Below are 27,500 nucleotides of genomic sequence, written 5' to 3'. Positions count from 1 at the left end.
CCCCAGTCACCATTAATTCCCATGCCCAGACATGAAACTCCATTCCAGAGCCCACTAAAAGCAATATTATATAAAGCATGGGGGGATGATTTAGTGTTATCAGGAGATAGAGAACAGTGTGTGTAGCTGAGCCAACAGACAGACAGTGATTCTCTTCCCCAGGCAGTGTGTGTGTGTGTGTGTGTGTGTGTGTGTGTGTGTGTGTGTGTGTGTGTGTGTGTGTGTGTGTGTGTGTTTATTGCTAAGATAGCTTGCTCACCAACTGTGGGCTCAATCTGACTGGGATCTGATTAGGCCCAGTAATCTAGTGCCACATCACCACTAAAACATTTACATTACATTTGAGTCATTTAGCAGACGCTCTTATCCAGAGCAAAAACAAACTGGGATCTGATTAGGCCCAGTAATCTAGTGCCGCACCACCACTAAAACACACTCTCATACAGAGAGTCAGCGGTTGGGCCTTGGAATACCTTCTCCACATTATTAAATCATACTGTAGATACCAATAGTGGGTTTCAATAGCTTAGTGAGGTTAGAGCATAGTGGTGCTTTGCAATGCAACAGTAGAGTTGTGGGTGGCAGTGTTTCCCCTACCATTGTTTAGTGTAGGCGGTTTCAAGTGTCTTTAATTGAACATTTTGGCCCCGCCTGGAAAATAATCTATATAAATTCATCAAGTGTAGCATCTGGATGCTACTTATTTTTAACATCATCCACAAAAGAGTCACAGCAAAATCTTTTGTATGATCTCTTATACACTATTTTAGGCCCAGCTTTTGGAACCTTGGCTTTCTTGGACATAGCCACTATATTGTGATCACTGCATCCAATGGGTACGGATACAGCTTTAGAACAAAGTTCTACAGTATTAGTAAAAATGTGATCAATACATGTGGATTTATCTTGTTCCTTTAGTGTTTGTAAACACCCTGGTAGGTTGATTAATAACCTGAACCAGATTATAGGCACTGGTTACAGTGAGAAGCTTCCTCTTGAGCGGACAGCTTGATGAAAATTCATATTCAATATTTAGGTCCGCAAGAAAGTAGACCTCTCTGTTTACATCACATACACTATCAAGCATTTCACACACATTATCTACAGTAGATAATGACTGTTAGCACTTGGTGGCCTATATCAAGACCCCAACAGAACAGGCTTTAGATGAGGTAGGTCAACCTGCAACCACAACACTTCAATAACACTTGACATGAGATCTTCTCTAAGCATTACATGGATATGACTCTGAATATATATAGCAACACCTCCCCCATAAGCATTCTTGTCTCTTCTGTAGATGTTATATCCTTGTATTGCTACTGCTGTATCATCAAAGGAATTATCTAAGTGAGTCTCAGAAATGGCTAATATATGAATGTTATCTGATTTTAGCAAGTTATTGATTTCATTAACCTTATTTCTTGGGCTCCCGAGTGGCGCAGTGGTCTAAGGCACTGCATCTCAGTGCTTGAGGCGTCACTACAGACCCCCTGGTTCGATTCCAGGCTGTATCACAACCGGCAGTGATTGGGAGTCCCATAGGGCGGCGCACAATTGGCCCAGCATCGTCCAGGTTTGGCCGGTGTAGGCCGTCATTGTAAATAAGAATTTGTTCTTAACTGACTTGCCTAGTTAAATAAAGGTAAAATAAAAATAATTCAAATAAAAATTCTAAGGCTACGTATATTAATACGGTCTATTTTCAGCCCTTTCCTTGGTAGCTTATCAGAGATAGACATAATATGCAAAGAGCAAACAAAGTGAGAAAAAAAACTAACATTCAGCAGTCCATTAATCAGTTGGTGTGTTTAAGTGTGTTTGTGTGCTGCGGGGTTGAAGCTACGAACCCATAGGCTTGGCTGTGGTTCCTGAGATAATTAAGCAATTAACATCCATTCATGCTTAGGGTCATGTATATAAATGCTGGGCAGGCCTTTATTTTGGCTACCATGGCTATGCCCCCATAGGATGACAATGCCCCCATCCACAGGGCACGAGTGGTCACTGAATGGTTTGATGAGCATGAAAATGATGTAAACCATATGCCATGGCCGTCTCAGTCACCAGATCTCAATTTAACACTTATGGGAGATTCTGGAGCGGTGCCCGAGACAGTGTTTTCCACCACCATAAAAAAAAGTAGGTATTTTCTTGTGGAAGACTGGTGTTGCATTCCTCCAATAGAGTTCCAGACACTTGTAGAATCCATGCCAAGGTGCATTGAAGCTGTTCTGGCCCAACGCCCTATTAAGAAGCTTGATGTTGGGGTTTTCTATATTTTGTTAGTTACCTGTGAATAATATATCTGTACGATACCAGTCACTTTGGATAAAGTTACATGACCACCACATTAGTGATAGTGTTATAGCTTGCTGTGGCCAAAAGCGCCACAAGGTCACAGTGATAAGAGTGTCTGCTAAATGACTAAAATGTAAAAAATGATACGATGGTTCGTTGTCAAACCTGAGACTTTGCTATTATTCAAGGGCTTTTAAACGCTACAGGACATTAATGGGTTGCCTAGCAACATATGGACACTCACTCTTACTCCCTTGCGTATGGCTTAACCTACACCCTGCGCAGCCTTTCAAATTGGCTGAAATAACATCTATCATTGTTAATTGGCATTTATGACACGGTGGAGAGGAGAGAGTGAGAAGAGAGGATAGAGAGAGGAGAGAGGTAGGGCTTGATGACACCGCAGAGAGAGAGAGAAAGAGAGAGAGAGAAAGAGGGAGAGAGAGAGACAGAGAGAGAGAGAAGGGAGGAGGGAGAGAGAGAGAGGTAGGACTTGATGACACCACGGAGAGAGGAGAGAGGAGGCAGAGAGAGAGAGAGAGAGAGAGAGAGAGAGAGAGAGAGAAGAGAGAGAGAGAAGGGAGGAAGGAGAGAGAGAGATGTAGGGCTTGATGACACCGCAGAGAGAGAGAGAAAGAGAGAGAGAGAAAGAGGGAGAGAGAGAGAGCGAGAGAGGTAGGACTTGATGACACCACGGAGAGAGAGGAGAGAGGAGGCAGAGAGAGAGCGAGAGAGAGAGAGAGAGAGAGAGAGAGAGAGAGAGAGAGAGAGTGGTATGGCTTGATGACACATACACAGGCATTCTGACACACACACGTACAATACTTTATTTTAACAATTTTTTACATTGTAGAATAATAGTGAAGACATCAAAACTATGAAAGAACACATATGGAATCACGTAGTAACCAAAAATGTGTTAAACAAATCAAAATATATTTCATATTTGAGATTCTTCAAATAGCCACCCTTTGCCTTGATGACAGCTTTGCATACTCTTGGCATTCTCTCAACCAACTTCATGAGATAGTCACCTGGAATGCATTTCAATTAACAGCTGTGCTTTCTTACATTTACATTTTAGTCATTTAGCAGACGCTCTTATCCAGAGCGACGTACATTTTTTTTTCTCATACTGGCCCCCCGTGGGAATCAAACCCACAACCCTGGCGTTGCAAGCGCCATGCTCTACCAACTGAGCTACACGGGACATTTGTGGAATTTCTTTCCTTCTTAATGCGTTTGAGCCAATCAGTTGTGTTGTGACAAGGTAGGGGTGGTATACAGAAGATATACCTATTTGGTAAAAGACCAAGTCCATATTATGGCAAGAACAGCTCAAATAAGCAAAGAGAAATGACAGTCCATCATTACTTTAAGACACGAAGGTCAGTCAATACGGAACATTTCGAGAACTTTGAAAGTTTCTTCAAGTGCAGTCTCAAAAACCCTCATGCGCTATGATGAAACTGGTTCTCATGAGGACCGCCACAGGAATGGAAGACCCAGAGTTACCTCTGCTACAGAGGATAAGTTAATTAGAGTTACCAGCCTCAGAAATTGCAGCCCAAATAAATGCTTCACAGAGTTCAAGTAACAGACACATCTCAACATCAACTGTTCAGAGGAGACTGTGTGAATCAGGCCTTCATGGTCGAATTGCTGCAAAGAAAACACTACTAAAGGACACCAATAAGAAGAAACACGAGCAATGGACATTAGACCGGTGAAAATGTGCCCTTTGGTCTGGAGTCCAAATTGGAGATTTTTGGTTCCAACCGCCGTGGCTTTGTGAGACACGGTGTGGGTAAACGGATGATCTCCGCATGTGTATTTCCCACCGTAAAGCATGTTTTATGGTGTGGAGGTGCATTGCTGGTGACACAGCATGATGCTGCTACCACCATGCTTCACCGTAGGGATGGTGCCAGGTTTCCTCCAGACGTGACGCTTCGCATTCAGGCCAAAGAGTTCAATCTTGGTTTCATCAGACCAGAGAATCTTGTTTCTCATGGTCTGAGAGTCCTTTATGTGCCTTTTGGCAAACTCCAAGCGGGCTGTCTAGTGGCTTTTTACTGAGGAGTAGCTTCAATCTGGCCACTCTACCATAAAGGCTAATTGGTGGAGTGCTGCAGAGATGGTTGTCCTACTGGAAGGTTCTCCCATCTCCACAGAGGAACTCTGGAGCTCTGTCAGAGTGACCATCGGGTACTTGGTCACCTCCCTGACCAAGGCCCTTCTCCCCCGATTGCTCAGTTTGGCTGGGCGGGCCAGCTCTAGGAAGAGTCTTGGTAGTTCCAAACTTCTTCCATTTAAGAATGATAGAGGCCACTGTGTTCTTGGGGACCTTCAATTCTGCAGAAATGTTTTGGTACCCTTCCCCAGATCTGTGCCTCGACACAATCCTGTCTCAGAGCTCTATGGACAATTCTCTAGGGATTCCTTCAACCTCATGGCTTGGTTTTTGCTCTGTGGGACCTTATATAGACAGCCGTGTGCCTTTCCAAATCATGTACAATCAATTGAATTCACCACAGGTGGACTCCAATCAAGTTGTAGAAACATCTCAAGGATGATCAATGGAAACAGGATGCACCTGAGCTCAATTTCGAGTCTCATAGCAAAGGGTCTGAATAATAATAATTTCAGTTTTGTATTTTTAATAAATTTGCATTTCTAAAAAACAGTTTTCACTTTGTCATTATGGGGTATTGTGTGTAGATTGATGAGGAGTTTTATTTTATTTAATCCATTTTAGAATAAGGCTGTAACGTAACAAAATGTGGAAAAAGGGAAGGGGTCTGAATACTTTCCGAATGCACTGTATATGCATGTATATGTGCATGTATCTAAGAGAAATAAAACGTCCACTTACGACATTCTGCCTCGTCCGACTTATCCCTTGCAGTCCGGATCCCGTCACATTTCCACGTCAGCCTCACACACTCCCCGTTGGCGCACCGGAACTCCTCCACCGTACAGTTCACCGTGCGTCGTGGTTGCGAACCTTCACCGCCGCAACGCTCCGGCCACTCGTCAGAGCCGTCGGGGCAGTCGGGGTCGCCGTCACAGCTCCACATGACGGGCACGCACTCCGAAGTGTTGCAGCGGAACTCGTGCGGGCTGCAGGTGGTCGTTGGCGAGAGGCGGTCGGAGCATTTGAGTTCGTCAGAGCCGTCGCCGCAGTCGTCAGAGCCGTCGCACACGTAGACAGGCGCCAGGCACTTGCGGTTGGCACACTGGAACTCGCTTTTCGGGCAGGCCTTGTTGGCTGGAGGAGAGAGTAAGAGGAGAGAGAGTTCAGTTGCTGAGTGACAAAATCAACTGTTGAATGGATACAAGACACACACACACACAAACACACAGTTACCGAGCGACAAAATCAACTGCTGAATGGATACAAGACACACACACACACAAACACACATTCAGGATCATGCCGGTATCAAACAAACCAGCGAACGTGAACTTGACTTTTTTTTTTATGGCACTGGAATCATTTCAACTGAGAGGTAGAGATGATACTGATATCACATTTCCAGAGAGACAAAGAGGGTCAGAGAGAGGGAAAGAGAAAGGGAGAAAGAGAGAGAGAGAGTATGGTTGGGTGGTATTCAGATTTTCATACCGTCATACCGTTTCTGTATCATATTGGGGTATACGGTATTACCGAATGTGCACACAAGGGGCGCAATTTAAATAAATAAATATACATATAACTTTTTTTTACGCACAAAACAATTTAGGGAACAGGGATCTTCTTAGCAAACCAAATGCATAGCTGGAGCCCTGAGCTGGATATAATTTATTTGACACATCTTAGATTTCTTATAGTTATACTTAACTTGTGATTTAAGCAGTGGCGTAGCCCTGCAGCCCTGCGAGACGGGGGCGCCGCCAACCCCCCCAAAAACGTATATATACAGTGCATTCGGAAAGTATTCAGACCCCTTGGCTTTTTTCACATTTTGCTACGCTACAGCCTTATTCTAAAATTTATTAAATATTATTTTTTTCTCATCAATCTACACACAATACCCCATAACGACAAAGCAAAAACAGGTTTAAGAAATGTTTGCAAATGCATTAAAAATAAAACACTTAAATAGCTTATTTACATAAGTATTCAGACCCTTTGCAATGAGATTCGAAATTGAGCTCAGGTGCATCCTGTTTCCATTGATCATCTTTGAGATGTTTCTACAACTTGATTGGAGTCCACCTGTGGTAAATTCAATTGATTGGACATGATTTGGAAAGGCACACACCTGTCTATAAGGTCCCACAGTTGACAGTGCATGTCGGAGCAAAAACCAAGCCATGAGGTCAAAATAATTGTCCATAGAGCTCCGAGACAGGATTGTGTTGAGGCACCAGAAAATGTTTGCAGCATTGAAGGTCCCCAAGAACACAGAGACCTCCATCATTCTTAAATCGAAGAAGTTTGGAACCACCAAGACTCTTCCTAGAGCTGGCCGCTCGGCCAAACTGAGCAATCGGGGGAGAAGGGCCTTGACAGAGCTCCAGAGTTCCTCTGTGGAGATGGGAGAACCTTCCAGAAGGACATCCATCTCTGCAGCACTCCACCAATCAGGCCTTTATGGTAGAGTGGCTAGACGGAAGCCACTCCTCAGTAAATGGCACATGACAGCCCGCTTGGAGTTTGCCAAAAGGCACCTAAAGGACTCTCAGACCATGAGAAACAAGATTCTCTGGTCTGATGAAACCAAGATTGAACTCTTTGGTCTGAATGCCAGGCATCACATCTGGAGGAAACCTGGCACCATCCGAACGGTGAAGCATGGTGGTGGCAGCATCATGCTGTGGGGATGTTTTTCAGGAGCAGGGACTGGGAGACTAGTCAGGATTGAGGGAAAGATGAACGAAGCAAAGTACAGAGAGATCATTGATCAAAACCTGCTCCAGAGCGCTCAGGACCTCAGACTGGGCGAAGGTTCACCTTCCAACAGGACAACGACAACTAAGCACACAGCCAAGACAACGCAGGAGTGGCTCGGGACAAGTCTCTGAATGTCCTTGAGTGGCCCAGCCAGAGCCCGGACTTGAACCCGATCGAACATCTTAGGAGAGACCTGAAAATAGCTGTGCAGCGACGCTCCCCATTCAACCTGACAGAGCTTGAGAGGATCTGCAGAGAAGAATGGGAGAAACTCCCAAATACAGGTGTGCCAAGCTTGTAGCGTCATACCCAAGAAGACTCAAGGCTGTAATCGTTGTCAAAGGTGCTTCAACAAAGTACTGAGTAAAGGGTCTGAATACTTATGTAAATGTGGAATTTCCGTTTTTTATTTTTTTTATACATTTGTAAAAATGTCCAAAAACCTGTTTTTGCTTTGTCATTATGGGGTATTGTGTGTAGATTGATGAGGGGGGAAACAATTTAATCCATTTTAGAATAAGGCTGCAACGTAACAAAATGTGGAAAAAGTAATGGGGTCTGAATACTTTCCGAATGCATACATATACATACAGCTTTAATTTGAGGGTATTTTCATTCATATCGGGTGAACCGTTTAGAAATTACAGCATTTTTGTACATAGTCCCCCCATTTTAGGGGAGCAAAAGTATTGAGACAAATTCACTTATATGTGTATTAAAGCAGTCAAAGGTTAAGTATTTGTTCCCATATTCATAGCACGCAATGACTACATCAAGCTTGTGACTCTACACATTTGTTGGATGCATTTGCTCTTTGTTTTGGTTGTGTTTCAGATTATTGTGTGAAATGAATGGTAAATAATGTACTGTGCCATTTTGGAGTCACTTTTATTGTAAATAAGAACAGAATATGTTTCTAAACACTTCTACATTAATGTGAATGCTACCTTGATTACGGATAATCCTGAATGAATGGTGAATAATGATGTCTGAGAAACACAGAGAGACTGATAGAGAGGGATGGTGCTGGTATCACACTCTTAGAAAAAAGGGTTATTCGGCTGTTCCCATAGGAAAAACCTTTTTGGTTCCAGGTAGAACCGTTTTTGGTTCCAGTTAGAACCCATTTGGTTTCAGATAGAACCCTTTTGGGTTCCATGTAGAACCGTTTCTACAGAGGGTTCTACATGGAACCCAAAAGGGTTCTATCTGAAACCAAAAAGGGTTCTTCAAAGGGTTCTCTTACGGGGACAGCTGAAGAACCCTTTAAGGTTCTAGATAGAAAAAAAGGTGCAAAGAGTGCAGAGATGGTGAGACACAGAAAGACCAACAGAGAGGGAGAAGGATGGCGCTGGTATCACAGACAGACAGAGAGGGGGAGAGAGAGAGATGGTGAGAGGGGGCCTCTCATCACAGAGAGAGAGAGAGATAATAGACCTCTCACAGCAGGCTCTGTCCTCCACTCCGTGGTAGATCTCTATCTCTCCATTCTCTCTCTCTCTCTCACAGTCAAGAGTCAGAGAAATACAGCCATCCCATCGCTCCTACGGTCTCTGGCTGCGTCCCAAACGCCACCCTATTCTCTAGGTTGTACAGTACTTAGTGCACTACATAGGGAATAGGGTGTCACTTGGTACGCATCCTCCATCTCAGTAGAAAACTCTCACGGAGAGCGGAGAGCGGAGCTTTGATATTCTACAGACTGCAAGGAGTTTCTTCCTGCTGCTTCTGTCGCCCTGGGCTCACACTTATAGGTGGGGTTTAGGTCTAGGCTGTTCGTTAGGCTACACTGTAGCAAAACACTGTGCCATTAAAAATTAAAACAAGCCTTTCTTATTGGACAAGATCAGAAAAGACCTCCCTGTTTCACTCCAGGTTGGAGCATTTTCTTCAGTTTCATGCCTAATGAACAAGACCCTGGGTTCCTGTCTCAAGCGTTTTGTTCTGTGTGACGAATGACAGGGTAAAAAAGCACCATAGAAATAAAATGTGATTTGAGTCGAAGGGAGATATTTCAATTTAGGATTTTAGAGGCTCCTTTCAATGAAACAACATTGAATTGACGTCTGTGCCCAGTGGGTGTGGCTTTGAAACAGCAATGCCAGTGGGGGCATGGCCAGATTTAGTACATTGAGTCACCGTTGTTTTTATGTTCATTCAATGTAACGTTATTTCAATGTAACTTGATGTTGTTTCCATGTTATTTCAATGTAACCTCATGTTGTTTCCAATTTCCACGTTATTTCCACGTTATTTCAATGTAACTGGTATGCTGTATCAATGTGGAAACCAAATTGAATATGCAGAAAGTCAGCAACCCACAGCATTAGTCTTGCATTAAGAGCATGGCTTCAATGTTTAGTTAATCCCACATTCATTATGTTTAGATAATCCCACATTCATTATGTTTAGTTAATCCCACATTCGTTATGTTTAGTTAATCCCACATTCGTTATGTTTAGTTAATCCCACATTCGTTATGTTTAGTTAATCCCACATTCATTATGTTTAGTTAATCCCACATTCGTTATGTTTAGTTAATCCCACATTCATTATGTTTAGTTAATCCCACATTCGTTATGTTTAGTTAATCCCACATTCGTTATGTTTAGTTAATCACACATTCATTATGTTTAGTTAATCCCACATTCATTATGTTTAGTTAATCCCACATTCATTATGTTTAGTTAATCCCACATTCATTATGTTTAGTTAATCCCACATTCATTATGTTTAGTTAATCCCACATTCGTTATGTTTAGTTAATCCCACATTCATTATGTTTAGTTAATCCCACATTCATTATGTTTAGTTGATCACACATTCATTATGTTTAGTTGATCACACATTCATTATGTTTAGTTAATCCCACATTCATTATGTTTAGTTAATCCCACATTCGTTATGTTTAGTTAATCCCACATTCATTATGTTTAGTTAATCCCACATTCATTATGTTTAGTTAATCCCACATTCGTTATGTTTAGTTAATCCCACATTCATTATGTTTAGTTAATCCCACATTCATTATGTTTAGTTAATCCCACATTCGTTATGTTTAGTTAATCCCACATTCGTTATGTTTAGTTAATACCACATTCGTTATGTTTAGTTGATCACACATTCATTATGTTTAGTTGATCCCACATTCATTATGGTTAGTTGATCACACATTCATTATGTTTAGTTAATCCCACATTCATTATGTTTAGTTAATCCCACATTCATTATGTTTAGTTAATCCCACATTCATTATGTTTAGTTCATCCCACATTCATTATGTTTAGTTAATCCCACATTCGTTATGTTTAGTTAATCCCACATTCATTATGTTTAGTTAATCCCACATTCATTATGGTTAGTTGATCCCACATTCATTATTTTTTAATATTATTTCACCTTTATTTAACTAGGCAAGTCAGTTAAGAACAAATTCTTATTTACAATGACGGCCTACACCAGCCAAACCCGGACGACGCTGGGCCAATTGTGCGCCGCCCTATGGGACTCCCAATCACGGCCGGTTGTGATACAGCCTGGAATCGAACCAGGGGTCTGTAGTGACGCCTCAAGCTCTGAGATGCAGTGCCTCAGACCGCTGCCCCACTCGGCAGCCCAAATTATGTTTAGATAAAACCACATTCGTTATGTTTAGTTAATCCCACATTCATTATGCATTTAAAGACAATTTAAGTGATACTGGAAAGAGCTGTGTGCAGTTCTTTCATTCTTCAAAGAGTTCACCTAATTATTCCTTTTGTTACACACCTGCAGGAAGCCGAGTCAGACATGCGAGTGCTATTGTTATATCACAGTTATAGACTGAAAATCATTACATTACTTGCTTTTTCAGAGTAGAATGCAGCACGCCATACCAGACCAGACCATACCAGACCAGACCACACCAGACCATACCAGACCATACAAGACCAGACCAGACCAGACCAGACCATACTAGACCAGACAAGACCAGACCATACCATACCATACCATACCAGACCAGACCATACCATACCATACCATACCAGACCAGACCAGATCAGATCATACCAGATCATACCAGACCATACCAGACCAGACCAGACCATACCATACCATACCAGACCATACCAGACCAGACCAGTGGCTAAAGCAGAAAAGAGCAGCACAGATACAGTGCATTTGGTAAGTATTCAGACCCTTTCCTATGAGACTCGAAATTGAGCTCAGGTGCATCCTGTTTCCATTGATTATCCTTGAGATGTTTCTACAACTTTATTGGAGTCCACCTGTGGTAAATTCAATTGATTGAACATGATTTGGAAAGGCACACACCTGTCTATATAAGGTCCCACAGTTGACAATGCATGTCAGAGCAAAAACCAAGCCATGAGGTCAAAGGAATTGTCCGTAGAGCTCCGAGACAGGATTGTGTCGAGGCACAGATCTGGGGAAGGGTACCAAAACATTTCTGCAGCATTGAAGGTCCCCAAGAACACAGTGGCCTCCATCATTCTTAAATAGAAGAAGTTTGGAATCACCAAGACTCTTTCTAGGGCTGAGCAATCGGTGGACAAGGGCCTTGGTTAGAGAGGTGACCAAGAACCCGATGGTCATTGTTACAGAGCTCCAGAGTTCCTCTGTGGAGATGGGAGAACCTTCCATAAGAACAACCATCTCTGCAGCACTCCACCAATCAGGCCTTTATGGTAGAGTGGCCAGACGGAAGCCACTCCTCAGTAAAAGGCACATGACAACCAGCTTGGAGTTTGCCAAAAGGCACCTAAAGGACTCTCAGACCATGAGAAACAAGATTCTCTGGTCTGATGAAACCAAGATTGAACTCTTTGGTCTGAATGCCAAGCATCACGTCTGGAGGAATCCTGGCACCATCCCTACGGTGAAGCATGGTCATGGCACCATCATGCTGTGGGGATGCTTTTCAGCGGCAGGGACTTGGAGACTAGTCAGGATCGAGGGAAAGATGAACGGAGCAAAGTACAGAGAGAACCTTGATGAAAACCTGCTCCAGAGCACTCAGGACCTTAGACTGGGGCGAAGGTTCACCTTCCAACAGGACACAGCCAAGACAACACAGGAGTGGCTTCGGGACAGGTCTCTGAATGTCCTTGAATAGCCCAGCAAGAGCCCGGACTTGAACCCGATTTAACATCTCTGGAGAGACCTGAAAATAGCTGTGCAGCGACGCTCCACATCCAACCTGACAGACCTTGAGAGGATCTGCAGAGAAGAATGGGAGAAACTCCCAAAATATAGATGTGCCAAGCTTGTAGCGTCATACCCAAGAAGACTCGAGGCTGTAATCGCTGCCAAAGGTGCTTCAACAAAGTACTGAGTAAAGGGTCTGAATACTTATGTAAATATGATATTTCAGTTTTAATTTGCTAAAATGTAAAAAAAAACTGTTTTTGCTTTGTCATTATGGGGTATTGTGTGTAGATTGATGAGGGGGAAAAAACTATTTAATCCATTTTTAGAATAAGGCTAAAAAGTCAAGGGGTCTGAATACAGTGCCTTCGGAAAGTATTCACACCCCTTGACTTATTCCACATTGTGTTGTGTTACAGCCTGAATTCAAAATTGATTAAATAGATATTTCTACACACAATACCCCATCATGACAAAGTGAAAACATGCTTTTAGAAATGTTTTCAAATGTATTGAAAATGAAATACAGAAATATCTAATTTATATAAGTATTCACACCCCTGAGTCAATACATGTTAGAATCACCTTTGGCAACAATTCTTTCTGGGTAAGTCTCTAAGAGCTTTCCACACCTGGATTGTACAATATTTGCCCATTACTTTTTTAAATTGTTTGAGCGCTGTCAAATTGGTTGTTGATCATTGCTAGACAACCATTTTTAGGTCTTGCCATATATTTTACATTTACATTTACATTTACATTTTAGTCATTTAGCAGACGCTCTTAACCAGAGCGACTTACAGGAGCAATTAGGGTCAAGTGCCTTGCTCAAGGGCACATTAACGTCATTTAGCAGACGCTCTTAGCCAGAGGCGACTCACAAATTGGTACGTTCACCCCCTATAGCCAGTGGGATAACCACTTTACAATTTGGGGGTTAGAAGGATTACTTTATCCTATCCCAGGTATTCCTTAAAGAGGTGGGGTTTCAAATGTCTCCGGAAGGTGGTGAGTGACTCCGCTGTCCTGGCGTCGTGAGGGAGCTTGTTCCACCATTGGGGTGCCAGAGCAGCGAACAGTTTTGACTGGGCTGAGGGGGAGCTATGCTTCCGCAGAGGAAGGGAGCCAGCAGGCCAGAGGTGGATGAACGCAATGCCCTCGTTTGGGTGTAGGGACTGATCAGAGCCTGAAGGTACAGAGGTGCCGTTCCCCTCACTGCTCCATAGGCAAGCACCATGGTCTTGTAGCGGATGCGAGCTTCAACTGGAAGCCAGTGGAGTGTGCGGAGGAGGGGGTGACGTGAGAGAACTTGGGAAGGTTGAACACCAGACGGACTGCGGCATTCTGGATGAGTTGTAGGGGTTTAATGGCACAGGCAGGGAGGCCAGCCAACAGCGAGTTGCAGTAGTCCAGACGGAGATGACAAGTGCCTGGATTAGGACCTGTGCCGCTTCTTGTGTAAGGCAGGTCGTACTCTCCGAATGTTGTAGAGCATGAACCTGCAGGAGCGGGTCACCGCCTTGATGTTGGCGGAGAACGACAGGGTGTTGTCCAGGGTCACGCCTAGGCTCTTCGCACTCTGGGAGGAGGACACAGCGGAGTTGTCAACCGTGATGGCGAGATCATGGAACGGGCAGTCCTTCCCGGGAGGAAGAGCAGCTCCGTCTTGCCAGGGTTCAGCTTGAGGTGGTGATCCGTCATCCATACTGATATGTCTGCCAGACATGCAGAGATGCGATTCGCCACCTGGTTATCAGAAGGGGGAAAGGAGAAGATTAGTTGTGTATCGTCAGCGTAGCAATGATATGAAAGGCCATGTGAGGATATGACAGAGCCAAGTGACTTGGTGTATAGGGAGAAAAGGAGAGGGCCTAGAACTGAGCCCTGGGGGACACCAGTGGTGAGAGCGCGTGGTGCGGAGACAGCTTCTCGCCACGCCACTTGGTAGGAGCGACCGGTCAGGTAGGACGCAATCCAGGAGTGAGCCGCGCCGGAGATGCCCAGCTCGGAGAGGGTGGAGAGGAGGATCTGATGGTTCACAGTATCAAAGGCAGCAGACAGGTCTAGAAGGACAAGAGCAGAGGAGAGAGAGTTAGCTTTAGCAGTGCGGAGAGTCTCCGTGACACAGAGAAGAGCAGTCTCAGTTGAATGACCAGTCCTGAAACCTGATTGGTTTGGATCAAGAAGGTCATTCTGAGAGAGATAGCAAGAGAGTTGGCTAAAGACGGCACGCTCAATAGTTTTGGAAAGAAAAGAAAGAAGGGATACTGGTCTGTAGTTGTTGACATCAGTGGGGTCGAGTGTTGGTTTTTTGAGAAGGGGAGCAACTCTCGCTCTCTTGAAGACGGAAGGGACATGACCAGCGGTCAAGGATGAGTTGATCAGCGAGGTGAGGTAGGGGAGAAGGTCACCGGAGATGGTCTGGAGAAGAGAGGAGGGGATGGGGTCAAGCGGGCAGGTTGTTGGGCGGCCTGCAGTCACAAGTCGCAGGATTTTATCTGGAGAGAGAGGGGAGAAAGAAGTCAGAGCATAGGGTAGGGCAGTGTGAGCAGGACCAACAGTGTCATTAGACTTAACAAACGAGGATCGGATGTCGTCAACCTTCTTTTCAAAGTGGTTGTCGAAGTCATCCACAGAGAGAGAGGAGGGGGGAGGAGGATTCAGGAGGGGAGGAAAATGTGGCAAAGAGCTTCCTAGGGTTAGAGGCAGATGCTTGGAATTTAGAGTGGTAGAAGGTGGCCTTAGCAGCAGAAACAGATGAAGAAAATGTAGAGAGGAGGGAGTGAAAAGAAGCCAGGTCGGCAGGGAGTTTAGTTTTCTTCCATTTCCGCTCCGGCTGCCCGGAGCTCTGTTCTGTGAGCTCGCAATGAGTCATCAAGCCACGGAGCTGGAGGGGAGGGCCGAGCGGGCCGGGAGGATAGGGGACACAGAGAGTCAAAGGATGCAGAAAGGGAGGAGAGGGAGGGTTGAGGAGGCAGAATCAGGAGATTGGAGGGAGAAGGATTGAGCAGAGGGAAGAGATGATAGGATGGAAGAGGAGAGAGTAGTGGGAGAGAGAGAGCGAAGGTTGCGGCGGCGCATTACCATCTGTGTAGGGGCAGAGTGAGTAGTGTGGGAGGAGAGCGAGAGAGAAAAGGAAACAAAGTAGTGGTCAGAGACTTGAAGGGGAGTTGCAGTGAGATTAGTAGAGGAGCAGCATCTAGTGAAGATGAGGTCAAGCGTATTGCCTGCCTTGTGAGTAGGGGGGACGGTGAGAGGGTGAGGTCAAAAGAGGAGAGGAGTGGAAAGAAGGAGGCAGAGAGAAATGAGTCAAATGTGGACATAGGGAGGTTGAAATCCCCCAAAACTGTGAGGGGTGAGCCATCCTCAGGAAGGAACTTATCAAGGCGTCAAGCTCATTGATGAACTCTCCAAGGGAACCTGGAGGGCGATAGATGACAAGGATATTAAGCTTAAATGGGCTAGTGACTGTGACAGCATGGAATTCAAATGAGGAGATAGACAGATGGGTTAGGGGAAAAATTGAGAATGTCCACTTGGGAGAGATGAGGATTCCTGTACCACCACCCCTCTGACCAGATGCTCTCGGGGTATGTGAGAACACATGGTCAGACGAGGAGAGAGCAGTAGGAAGTAGCAGTGTTTTCAGTGGTGATCCATGTTTCCGTCCAGCGCCAGGAAGTCGAGGACTGGAGGTTGGCATAGGCTGGGATGAAGTCAGCTTTGTTGGCAGCAGAACGGCGGTTCCAGAGGCTGCCTGCGACCTGGAACTCCACGTGGGTGGTGCGTGCAGGGACCACCAGGTCAGAGAGGCAGCAGCCACGCGGTGTGGTGCGTTTGTGTAGCCTGTGCAGAGAGGAGAGAACAGGGATAGGCAGAGGCATAGTTGACAGGCTGTATTAAATGGCTACAAAAATGCAGAGGAGATCGGAATGAAATGAGCTGAGCATCTGGGAGCGGAGAGAGCAGGACCTCCCTCACCAAAACTTCTACCTCAGAAACTAAAATTGTTTCACTGAACCACCCGAACAAAAACTCTCCCAACTTCCACCTTTAGAAATCAGAATTGTTGTGAACCACAGCGGTTCAATGTTTAAAGGAATAGACTCAACCCACTTTATTCAACTATGACACCATAGCTAACTAGCAAGCTAGCATCCAATAACAATAACACACCGTATAGCACCAACACTTGGTCACAACAAACCACCAATAGTGTGATAACACACTAAACAGATCATTCGTGTCTGTGTCAAGTTCCTTTCATGACACAGCAATGATTAGACATTGGCTAGCTAGGACAAGTATATTGTATTTAGCTACTACCGTACAGTTAAGCTGGTAGTAGCTAATCCAGCTAGCAATGGCCACTGTGTTGACTTTGTTTGAAGAACGGCTAGCTGGCTAGCTTCGTGCTACACCCGGCACACAATGGCTATTGTGTTGACTCTAACTCAGTTCGAAAAAAGCGGCTAGGTAGCTCGCTCGTGCTACAGCCGGCACTGCCAGGACACAGTAACTACCCACAACAACCCACGATGCTTAGCTATGACGCCGTAGCTAACCTGCAAGCTAGCATCCATTAACACACAATTTAGCATCAATACTTGGTTACGACAAACTGCCAAGAGTGTGTTAGCACACTAAACAGATAATTCAAGTCCGTGTCTAGTTCCTTTCATAACGCATAACGCAGCAAAAATTAAACGTTGGCTAGGACTACATTAACATTTGGAAACAGCTCTCCAGCGTTGCTAATCGATACCAGTAGCTACCCGCTAGCTAGCTAGCCTCGTGCTTTGATACTAACCTACAATTACCTACGGAAACCTACAATAACAACAATACTAACCTATAGTAAATACAATACCTAACTACAGCTAACTACCTACCTACGTTGGCTAGGACTACATTAACATTTGGAAACAGCTCTCCAGCGTTGCTAATCGATACCAGTAGCAACCCGCTAGCTAGCTAGCCTCGTGCTTCGATACTAACCTACAATTACCTACGGAAACCTACAATAACAACAATACTAACCTATAATAAATACAATACCTAACTACAGCTAACTACCTACCTACGATCTAAAACATGGTTAAGCTTTACTCAACACCATATGAGAAGCTTACCTCCTGCTTACCTCCAGCTAGAGAAAAACACGACCTCTCCCGACAACCGGAGCCTGCCACTACAGTTTTGACTTCAAGTAGATTGAAGTCAAAACTGTAACTCGGCCATTCAGGAACATTCACTGTCTTCTTGGTAAGCAACAACAGTGTAGATGTGGCCTTGTGTTTTAGGTTATTGTCCTGCTGACCAGTGAATTCATCTCCCAGTGTCTGGTGGAAAGCAGACTGAACCAAGTTTTCCTATCGGATTTAGCCTGTGCTTAGCTCTATTCAGCACTTATCATCAGGCTGATGGGTGTAAATTAGCCCCCTCTGGCAGAACGTGGAAACAGAGCATCATGATCATCCTGCTTATCATACTATTACACCCATATGTCCAATTCACCATGTGTGTTCAATTACACACACAAACACACACACACACACAAACACACACTGCTTAATGTATTAATTTCACTAAGGCCAGTGGTGAGGATTATCACGTACCAGCACTACTACTGATGGAACCATTTGCGATTCAGCTGAGCTGCAGGCATAGTCTTATCTTCATCAATATTAAACCACAGCGTTCCATTTGATTCTGCCGTGTCTTATCAGTATAAACACACGCACACCCCCCCACACACACACACACGCACACGCACACACACACACACACACACACACACACACACACACACGCAAACACACACGCACACGTGCGCACACACACACACCACGTGCAACCTACCCCCAATAATCTACTAATCTGCAGTTAAATTATTAAGGAGACGCCATAAACATGCATATCACACATGAGGAGGCCCATTAGTAAAATACATGAGCATTTCCAGCTACATCGGTAGAGACTTTAATTTCAGTTGGGGCCTGTAGTAAAAGGACGTAAAGACTACTGATAGTCTTCCCTTGGATTCTGTCTAAGGGTACCGTGTATCTTGAATTCCTGTTCCGGAGTTTGGCGGATGATGATCCAAGCGGAATGCGATAGCATTCCCAGCCAGCCAATCAGAAGGGCGTGGCTGTGGTGTGACCCAGTTTTCTCTCTCCTATTGGACGAGGAGTCGCGGTGATGGGGGAGGGGGGGAGATCGAGAGAAGGATGACTGGTCGGTCACTCTGCTAGCCTCCAAATACCTGCTCACTGTAGGGCTTAGTATGTTCATATACACGGTCCTGTTGATACACACGCTCCTGTTGATACACACGGTCCTGTTGATACACACGCTCCTGTTCATACACACGGTCCTGTTCATATACACGCTCCTATTCATACACACAGTCCTGTTGATACACACGCTCCTGTTGATATACACGCTCCTGTTGATACACACGGTCCTGTTCATATACACGCTCCTATTCATACACACAGTCCTGTTGATACACACGCTCCTGCTCATCTGTATGCCCCATCTGCCTCTGAGCCCATGCATCCCCACTCACATCAATAAGTGTCACCAGGTTAAGGGACATTTGACTCTCACAGATATTATTCGTAGATATACAACCTCCCTATTCCCCAAGGGCCATAGGGTACAGTGCTATACAACCTCCATATTCCCCAAGGACCATTGAGGCCTCCATAGACCTTTTACTAGTAGAAGGTCACATTGAAGGCAGTTTAGAGTTTAGACAGGCTGGCCTTCTCCACTGGGGAACAACTCAACAGATGACCTTTCTACTAACGCCACAGACACATTTACAGAACAAAGAGAATACTGGCTGATAATGGGGAGAAAGAAGCAGTACTCTCATCCACAGGGGAGAGATGACAATGGAGGGAGAGATAATAGAGAGAGAAAGAGAGGAGAAGAGAAGAGAAGAGAAGAGAGAAGAGAAGAGAAGAGAAGAGAAGAGAAGAGAAGAGAAGAGAAGAGAGAAAGAGAGGAGAAGCGAGGAAGAGAGATGAGAAGAGAGGAAGAGAGGAGAAGAGTGGAAGAGAAGAGAAGAGAAGAGAGGAAGAGAGGAAAATAGAGGAAGAGAGAAGAGAGGAGAAGAGAGGAAGAGAGGAAGAGAGAGGAAGAGAAGAGAGGAGAAGAGGGGAAGAGAGGAAGAGAGGAGAAGAGAAGAGAAGAGAAGAGAGGAAGAAGGAGAAGAGAGGAGAAGAGGGAAAGAGGAGAAGAGAGGAAGAGAGGAGAAGAGAGGAAGAGAGGAAGAGAAGAGAGGAGAAGAGAGGAGAAGAGAGGAGAAGAGAGGAAGAGAGGGGAAGAGAAGAGAGGAGAAGAGAGTAGAAGAGAGGAAGAGAAGAGAAGAGAAGAGAAGAGAAGAGAAGAGAAGAGAAGAGAAGAGAAGAGAAGAGAAGAAAAGAAAAGAAAAGAGAGGAGGAGAAGAGGGGAAGAGAGGAAGAGAGGGGAAGAGAGGTGAAGAGAGGAGAAGAGAGGAAGAGAAGAGAGGAGAAGAGAGAAGAGAGGAGAAGAGGAGAAGAGAGGAAGAGATGAGAAGAGAGGAAGAGAGGAGAAGAGAGGAAGAGAGGAGAAGAGAGGAAGAAAGAGGAGAAGAGGGGAAGAGAGAGAAGGGAGGAGAAGAGAGGAAGAGAGGAGAAGAGAGGAAGAGAGGAGAAGATAGGAAGAGAGGAATAGAGGGGAAGAGAGGAGAAGAGAGGAAGAGAGGGAAGAGAGGAGAAGAGAGGAAGAGAGGGGAAGAGAGGAAGAGAGGAGAATAGAGAAAGAGAGGAGAAGAGAGGAGAAGAGAGGAGAAGAGAGGAAGAGAGAGGAGAAGAGAGGAAGAGAAGAGAAGAGAGGAAGAGAGGAGAAGAGAGGAGAAGAGAGGAGAAGAGAGGAAGAGAGAGGAGAAGAGAGGAAGAGAGGAGAAGAGAGAAAGAGAGGAGAAGAGAGGAAGAGAGGAGAAGAGAGGAAGAGAGGAGAAGAAGAGAGGAAGAGAGGAAGAGAAGAGAGGAGAAGAGAGGAAGAGAGGAGAATAGAGGAAGAGAGGAGAAGAGAGAAGAAGAGGAGAAGAGAGGAAGATAGGATAAGAGAGGATAAGAGAGGAAGAGAAGAGAGGAGAAGAGAGAAAGAGAGGAGAAGAGGAGAAGAGAGGGAGAGAGGAGAAGAGAGGGAGAGAGGAGAAGAGAGGGAGAGAGGAGAAGATAGGAAGAGAGGAGAAGGGAGGAGAAGGGAGGAGAAGAGAGGAGAAGAGAGGAAGAGAGGAGAAGAGAGGAGAAGAGAGGAGAAGAGAGGAAGAGAGGAGAAGAGAGGAAGAGAGGGGAAGAGAGGAAGAGAGGAGAAGAGAGGAAGAGAGGGGAAGAGAGGAAGATAGGAGAATAGAGAAAGAGAGGAGAAGAGAGGAGAAGAGAGAGGAAGAGAAGAGAGGAAGAGAGGAGAAGAGGAGAGAGAGAGGGAAGAGAGAGGAGAAGAGAGGAAGAGAGGAGAAGAGAGAAAGAGAGGAGAAGAGAGGAAGAGAGGAGAAGAGAGGAAGAGAGGAAGAGAGGAAGAGAAGAGAGGAGAAGAGAGGAAGAGAGGGAGAGAGAGGAGAAGAGAGGGAGAGAGGAGAAGAGAGGAAGAGAGGAGAAGGGAGGAGAAGGGAGGAGAAGAGAGGAGAAGAGAGGAGAAGAGAGGAAGAGAGGAGAAGAGAGGAGAAGAGAGGAGAAGAGAGGAAGAGAGGAGAAGAGAGGAAGAGAGGGGAAGAGAGGAAGAGAGGAGAAGAGAGAAAGAGAGGAGAAGAGAGAAAGAGAGGAGACGAGAGAGAGGAAGAGAGGAGACGATAGAGAGGAAGAGAGGAGACGAGAGAGAGGAAGAGAGGAGACGATAGAGAGGAAGAGAGGAGAAGAGAGGAAGAGAGGAAGAGAGGAAGAGAGGAAGAGAAGAGAGGAGAAGAGAGGAAGAGAGGAGAAGAGAGGAAGCGAGGAGAAGAGAGGAGAAGAGAGGAATACATGAAGAGAGGAGAAGAGAGGAAGAGAGGAGAAGAGAGAAAGAGAGGAGAAGAGAGGAAGAGAGGAGAAGAGAGGAAGAGAGCAGAAGAGTGGAAGAGAAAAGAGAGGAGAAGAGAGGAGAAGAGAGGAGAAGAGAAGAGAAGAGAGGAGAAGAGAGGAGAAGAGAGGAGAAGAGAGGAAGAGAAGAGAGGAGAAGAGAGAAAGAGAGGAGAAGAGAGGAAGAGATGATAAGAGAGGAGAAGAGAGGAAGAGATGATAAGAGAGGAGAAAGAGAGAAGAGATGAGAAGAGAGGAAGAGAAGGGAAGAGAGGAGAAGAGAGGAAGAGAAGAGAGGAGAAGAGAGAAAGAGAGGAAGAGAGGAGAAGAGAGGAAGAGAGGAGAAGGGAGGAGAAGGGAGGAGAAGAGAGGAGAAGAGAGGAGAAGAGAGGAAGAGAGGAGAAGAGAGGAGAAGAGGAGAAGAGAGGAGAAGAGAGGAAAGAGAGGAGAAAGAGGGGAAGAGAGGAAGAAGAGGAGAAGAGAGGAAGAGAGGGAAGAGAGGAAGATAGGAGAATAGAGAAAGAGAGGAGAAGAGGAGAAGAGAGGAGAAGAGAAAGAGGAAGAGAAGAGAGGAGAAGAGAGGAAGAGAGAGAGGAGAAGAGGAAGAGAGGAGAAGAGAGAGAGGAGGAGAAGAGAGGAAGAGAGGAGAAGAGAGGAAGAGAGGAAGAGAGGAAGAGAAGAGAGGAGAAGAGAGGAAGAGAGGAGAATAGAGGAAGAGAGGAGAAGAGAGAAGAAGAGGAGAAGAGAGGAAGATAGGATAAGAGAGAGGATAAGAGAGGAAGAGAAGAGAGGAGAAGAGAGAAAGAGAGGAGAAGAGGAGAAGAGAGGAGAGAGGAGAAGAGAGGGAGAGAGGAGAAGAGAGGGAGAGAGGAGAAGAGAGGAAGAGAGGAGAAGGGAGGAGAAGAGAGGAGAAGAGAGGAGAAGAGAGGAGAAGAGAGGAGAAGAGAGGAAGAGAGGAGAAGAGAGGAGAAGAGAGGAAGAGAGGAGAAGAGAGGAAGAGAGGGGAAGAGAGGAAGAGAGGAGAAGAGAGGAAGAGAGGAAGATAGGAGAATAGAGAAAGAGAGGAGAAGAGAGGAGAAGAGAGAGGAAGAGAAGAGAAGAGAGGAAGAGAGGAGAAGAGAGGAGAAGAGAGGAAGAGAGAGGAGAAGAGAGGAAGAGAGGAGAAGAGAGAAAGAGAGGAGAAGAGAGGAAGAGAGGAGAAGAGAGGAAGAGAGGAAGAGAAGAGAGGAGAAGAGAGGAAGAGAGGAGAATAGAGGAAGAGAGGAGAAGAGAGAAGAAGAGGAGAAGAGAGGAAGATAGGATAAGAGAGGATAAGAGAGGAAGAGAAGAGAGGAGAAGAGAGAAAGAGAGGAGAAGAGGAGAAGAGAGGGAGAGAGGAGAAGAGAGGGAGAGAGGAGAAGAGAGGGAGAGAGGAGAAGAGAGGAAGAGAGGAGAAGGGAGGAGAAGGGAGGAGAAGAGAGGAGAAGAGAGGAGAAGAGAGGAGAAGAGAGGAAGAGAAGAGAGGAGAAGAGAGGAGAAGAGAGGAGAGGGAAGAGAGGAAAGAGAGGGGAAGAGAGGAAGAGAGGAAAGAGAGAAAGAGAGGAGAGAGAGAAAGAGAGGAGACGAGAGAGAGGAAGAGAGGAGACGATAGAGAGGAAGAGAGGGACGAGAGAGAGGAAGAGAGGCGATAGAGGGAAGAGAGAGAAGAGAGAAGAGAGGAGAGAGGAAGAGAGAAGAGAAGAGAGGAGAAGAGAGGAAGAGAGGAGAAGAGAGGAAGCGAGGAGAAGAGAGGAGAAGAGAGGAATACATGAAGAGAGGAGAAGAGAGGAAGAGAGGAGAAGAGAGAAAGAGGAGAAGAGAGGAAGAGAGGAGAAGAGAGGAAGAGAGTAGAAGAGTGGAAGAGAAAAGAGAGGAGAAGAGAGGAGAAGAGAAGAGAAGAGAGGAGAAGAGAGGAGAAGAGAGGAGAAGAGAGGAGAAGAGAGGAAGAGAAGAGAGGAGAAGAGAGAAAGAGAGGAGAAGAGGAGAAGAGAGGAAGAGATGATAAGAGAGGAGAAGAGAGGAAGAGATGATAAGAGAGGAGAAGAGAGGAAGAGATGAGAAGAGAGGAAGAGAAGGGAAGAGAGGAGAAGAGAGGAAGAGAAGAGAGGAGAAGAGAGAAAGAGAGGAAGAGAGGAGAAGAGAGGAAGAGAGGAGAAGAGAGGAAGAGAGGAGAAGAGAATAGAGGAAGAGATGATAAGAGAGGAAGAGAGGAGAAGAGAGGAGAAGAGAGGAAGAGAGAGGAAGAGAGGAGGGACTTGTTCTTCCATAGTGATGTCAGTATTATGACCACACGTACAACTAGCTAGCAGGACTGAAGGATGAAGGGAGAGATAGAGGAGAGAAAAAGAGGAGAGTTTTTGTTCATGGTGTTGCCAGACAGTTATGATGACCACACTTACAAGTAGCTAGCCAGGATTATTGGGGAGAAGTGATGCTCAAGCACGAATCACGCTATAACCTGGTCCCAGACCTGTACTGTATGTGCACTAGTCTAGCAAGCCAACTCCTTGTGACTACCATTGTCGTGCCAGACACTAAATTCTTAGAAAAAAATGAGCTAACCTAAAAGGGTTCTTCAGGTGTTCTACAGGACAACCCTTTGAAAAACCCTTGATGGTTCCAGGTAGAACCCTTTTGAGTTCCATGTAGAACCCTCTGTGGAAAGGGTTCAATATAGAGGATTCGAACCCAAAACGGTTCTACTTGTAACCAAAAAGGGTTTTACCTGGAACCAAAAACGGTTCTCCTATGGGGAGAGCCGAATAACCCTTTTGGTTCTTCAGCTGTCCCCATAGCAGTATCTTAATTTGACCAGTTTCTCACAGCAGGAAAATAATTCTGCAGTAACAGGAAATGTGAATTATTGTTTGGATTATAATTAATGGACATTTATGTAGGGATTGATACATTTTTTGTTAGGACAAATCAAGTCTGAAATGTTACAAACTTTAGAAGCCTTTTTAAACCTCAAATACACTATATGTTTTCCTGCATCAACAGGGTGATCAAATTAAGATCCTACATCTGTACATACAGTACATTTAGGGTTGCAAAAAATCCAGTATCATTCCCCAAATTCCCCAGTTTTCCAGAAATCCTGGTTGGGAAATTCCTGGTAAAGGAAGGAATAAGCAGGAAATCCGGGAATCCTCCAAACAGGATTTCTGGAAAACCTGGGAATTTTGGGGAATGCTCCCAGGATTTTGCAACCATATCAGAGCATGTGAGCGGAGTGGAGCGGGAGCGAGCGTGGAGCGGGAGCGGGCGGATTTTGGACAGAGCGCAGAGCGGCATTTTTAAAAGGACGGAGCGTCGCCCTATGTCCCGCTCCAATTTCGCTCGCTCACACCACGAGTCTGAAGCATGCTCAAGCCTTACCCAGAATCCATCTGTTTAATTTAATTTGTGTCGTCCATGAATTTTTATTTTATAGAGCGAGAGGAGCAGAAGCAGCAACAAGAGAAAAGGGTTGAGGAATTCAAAAGTTTATTCACTGCACACAAAGGCCCAACCATAACAAGGGAGAGAAAAAGAGAGCTGGATGTAGCATTTTTTAAAATGATTTTCATGGACTATGAACCGCTGAGTAAAGGAGAACGCGAAGGGATGCAACACTTCACCAGCGCAGCTCAACCGGGTTACACCCCCTCATGCTACAACATCGTACGGGACATGCTCATGCCACATGCCTTGGAAGAGATGGAAGCCAAACTGCAAGACCTACTGCGAAATGGTGATGGGCTCGTTCTGTCAGCGGACATTTGGACCAGTAGAAGAGGGCACAGCTTCCTTGGCATCGTGGCCAGTTTCATTGATGGGACGTTCCGGGGGCACACAGTTTTGTTGGGCTGTGAGCACATACAGGGGCACCATACCGCAGATCGTATTTACCAAAAGTATGAAAGTGTACTTAAATATTGGAACGTGCAACGACGTGTGATTCGGGTCGTCACTGACAGTGCCAGCAACATGATCAAGGCGTTTAACCTCCTCCCTGGCACTGAAGAGGAGGCGGAGGGTGAAGTGACTGCGGATGCCAGCAGCAGCGCAGAACATGAAGAGGAGGATGAGGGACCACCTGCGCCCTCGCAAGTCCATGTGGAAGTGATAACCTCTAATGTAGAAACTATGATAAATCAGTACTTTACTTTGTCAAATTTACATCTGAGATGCCCCATTCACATGCTTCAGATGGCGATCAAAGACGCCGTTAACGAGCACGACAACATTAATAGGCTGTTAGTGAAAGTCGTGCACCTGGTGAAAAGTATACGCAAGAGCACAGAGGAAACCGACCAATTAGGAGCAGCCAGTCATTCATCCGGTTGTACCAAAAAGACCCGTTATGGCAAAACAAACTCAAGTCTAATGTTGCTAACATCACCCTGAATCAAGTACGGCAGCTGACGCACCTTGTCAGTGTGCTGACACCACTGGCAGACCTCACAGACAAAATGCAGAAGGAGCTGGGGAACCTGGGGATGATCCTCCCTGCTGTCACAGAAATCAAATCCCTGCTCACCAATGACACTCACGCTGCACTTCCAATGGGCATCGCAGCTTTTGCAGAAACATTGGCAAACAACGTGTCAATTCGCTATGGAATATACTATACTGATTAACATCTCATTTTACCATCAGTGTTAGATCCCCGTTTCAAGACAGAATGGATAATCCGAGATGAGTCTGTATGCAACAAATTCGGGGAGATAAAGTAAGGCTGTGGTTTAAGCTAAAAGTGAAATACATGCAGATTTTGTTCCTTTTTGGGAGTGAGCGGGAGCGATTTGAGTGGAGCGCGATGCAAACTGCGTTGAGCGCTGAGCGATAATGAGCGGACTGGCCTGATGTGGCTTTGAGCGGGGGGAACGGAGGGGTGAACAGCTCCGTGAGCGAGGAGCTGAGATTCTCACCGCTCCACTCCGCTCATATGCTCTGAACCGTATGTACAGTGTAACATGAAGTCAGAAGAGTTGGCTAAACTAACTCCTAGATACAGATCTGTGACAATGCTAGAAGCAAACAGGATAGTTGAGATTAAAAAAAACATACTACCTAAAAGGCAACCCAGTCATCATTCTCATCACTATCACAGTAAAAAAGGAAAAGGGATAGCATTGTTTGTTCTTCTGTGGTATCCCAGACATAAGGGACCTGGGATCGTGTTAAACTTAACAGATCTGCCGGTTCTAGGGGCTTATGGGAGCCTGCCGGTTCAATTTCACCATAGGGACATATTGGACTTGCAACTGTATCTGGCGCTCTCTTAGCTGGCGATGTCCTCAACGGCGCTGCCTGTGCACTCACAGACGCCATAATGGGACAGATACAAAGAGGAGTCCTCTATCATTCTCTATGATTGAGACCGAGCGGCATCGTCAGAGCTGCCGGTTGTAATTCCGTCCATCCAGCATCTCTCCAGGCACACTCAGGCACACACACACACACACACACACACACACACACACACACACACACTTGGGAGAAATGAAAGATCTAAAGTCCCTTGGCCGAGTATAATTAGAGCTGTAGAACACCGCCGCGTCTCCGACCGATTCCGGCAGGAAATCAATTATCATCCACCGCCACCACAGACCAGGTGAGTTATCACTGTGGTGGTGGCATCATCATCTCTACATCCTCAGGCTTCATCAGGGTTTATAAACTACAGTACTGTGGTGTAGTATTTAGAGACACAAGGTTTTCCTGAACGTGGCCAGATCAACATTGGAAGAACTCCAGCTTTTTATTGTCGGCTATACAGGCCCAGAGTTTTTCTTCATATGGTAAATTGTTCAGGAAAATTCAGGGCACTACTGTATTATACCACAGCAGTCACGCTAAAATGGTTACCCGACCAGTATAACTCCCAATCCAAATATTACAGTATCCATATTCTGAAGTCCCTCACTCACTAAGTCATCAGACAGAATGTGACTGCAACGACAGAGGGACTATTGTCTGAAAACTGACAACTGCAGGAGTTTTGACAACAGAGGGAGATTCCTCTGACAACTGAGGGACTTCCTAATATGGATTCCTTACTACATACTCTACAAGCCCAGCAGTGTTTCAGCTCTAGGGGACTTCCTAATATGGAT

At 45.4% G+C, this 27,500-nt stretch overlaps 1 pseudogene; it reads right to left on the bottom strand.

The window, feature by feature from the left end:
- The window catches only part of LOC121581674, a 187,918-nt pseudogene that overhangs the window by 60,917 nt on the left and 99,501 nt on the right, over nt 1-27,500 (bottom strand).

Source organism: Coregonus clupeaformis, chromosome 14 (assembly GCF_020615455.1).
Source record: "Coregonus clupeaformis isolate EN_2021a chromosome 14, ASM2061545v1, whole genome shotgun sequence".
Lineage (NCBI taxonomy): Eukaryota > Metazoa > Chordata > Actinopteri > Salmoniformes > Salmonidae > Coregonus > Coregonus clupeaformis.
The sequence above is the reverse complement of the archived record's forward strand: the minus strand, read 5'-3'. Positions and strand labels throughout refer to the sequence as shown.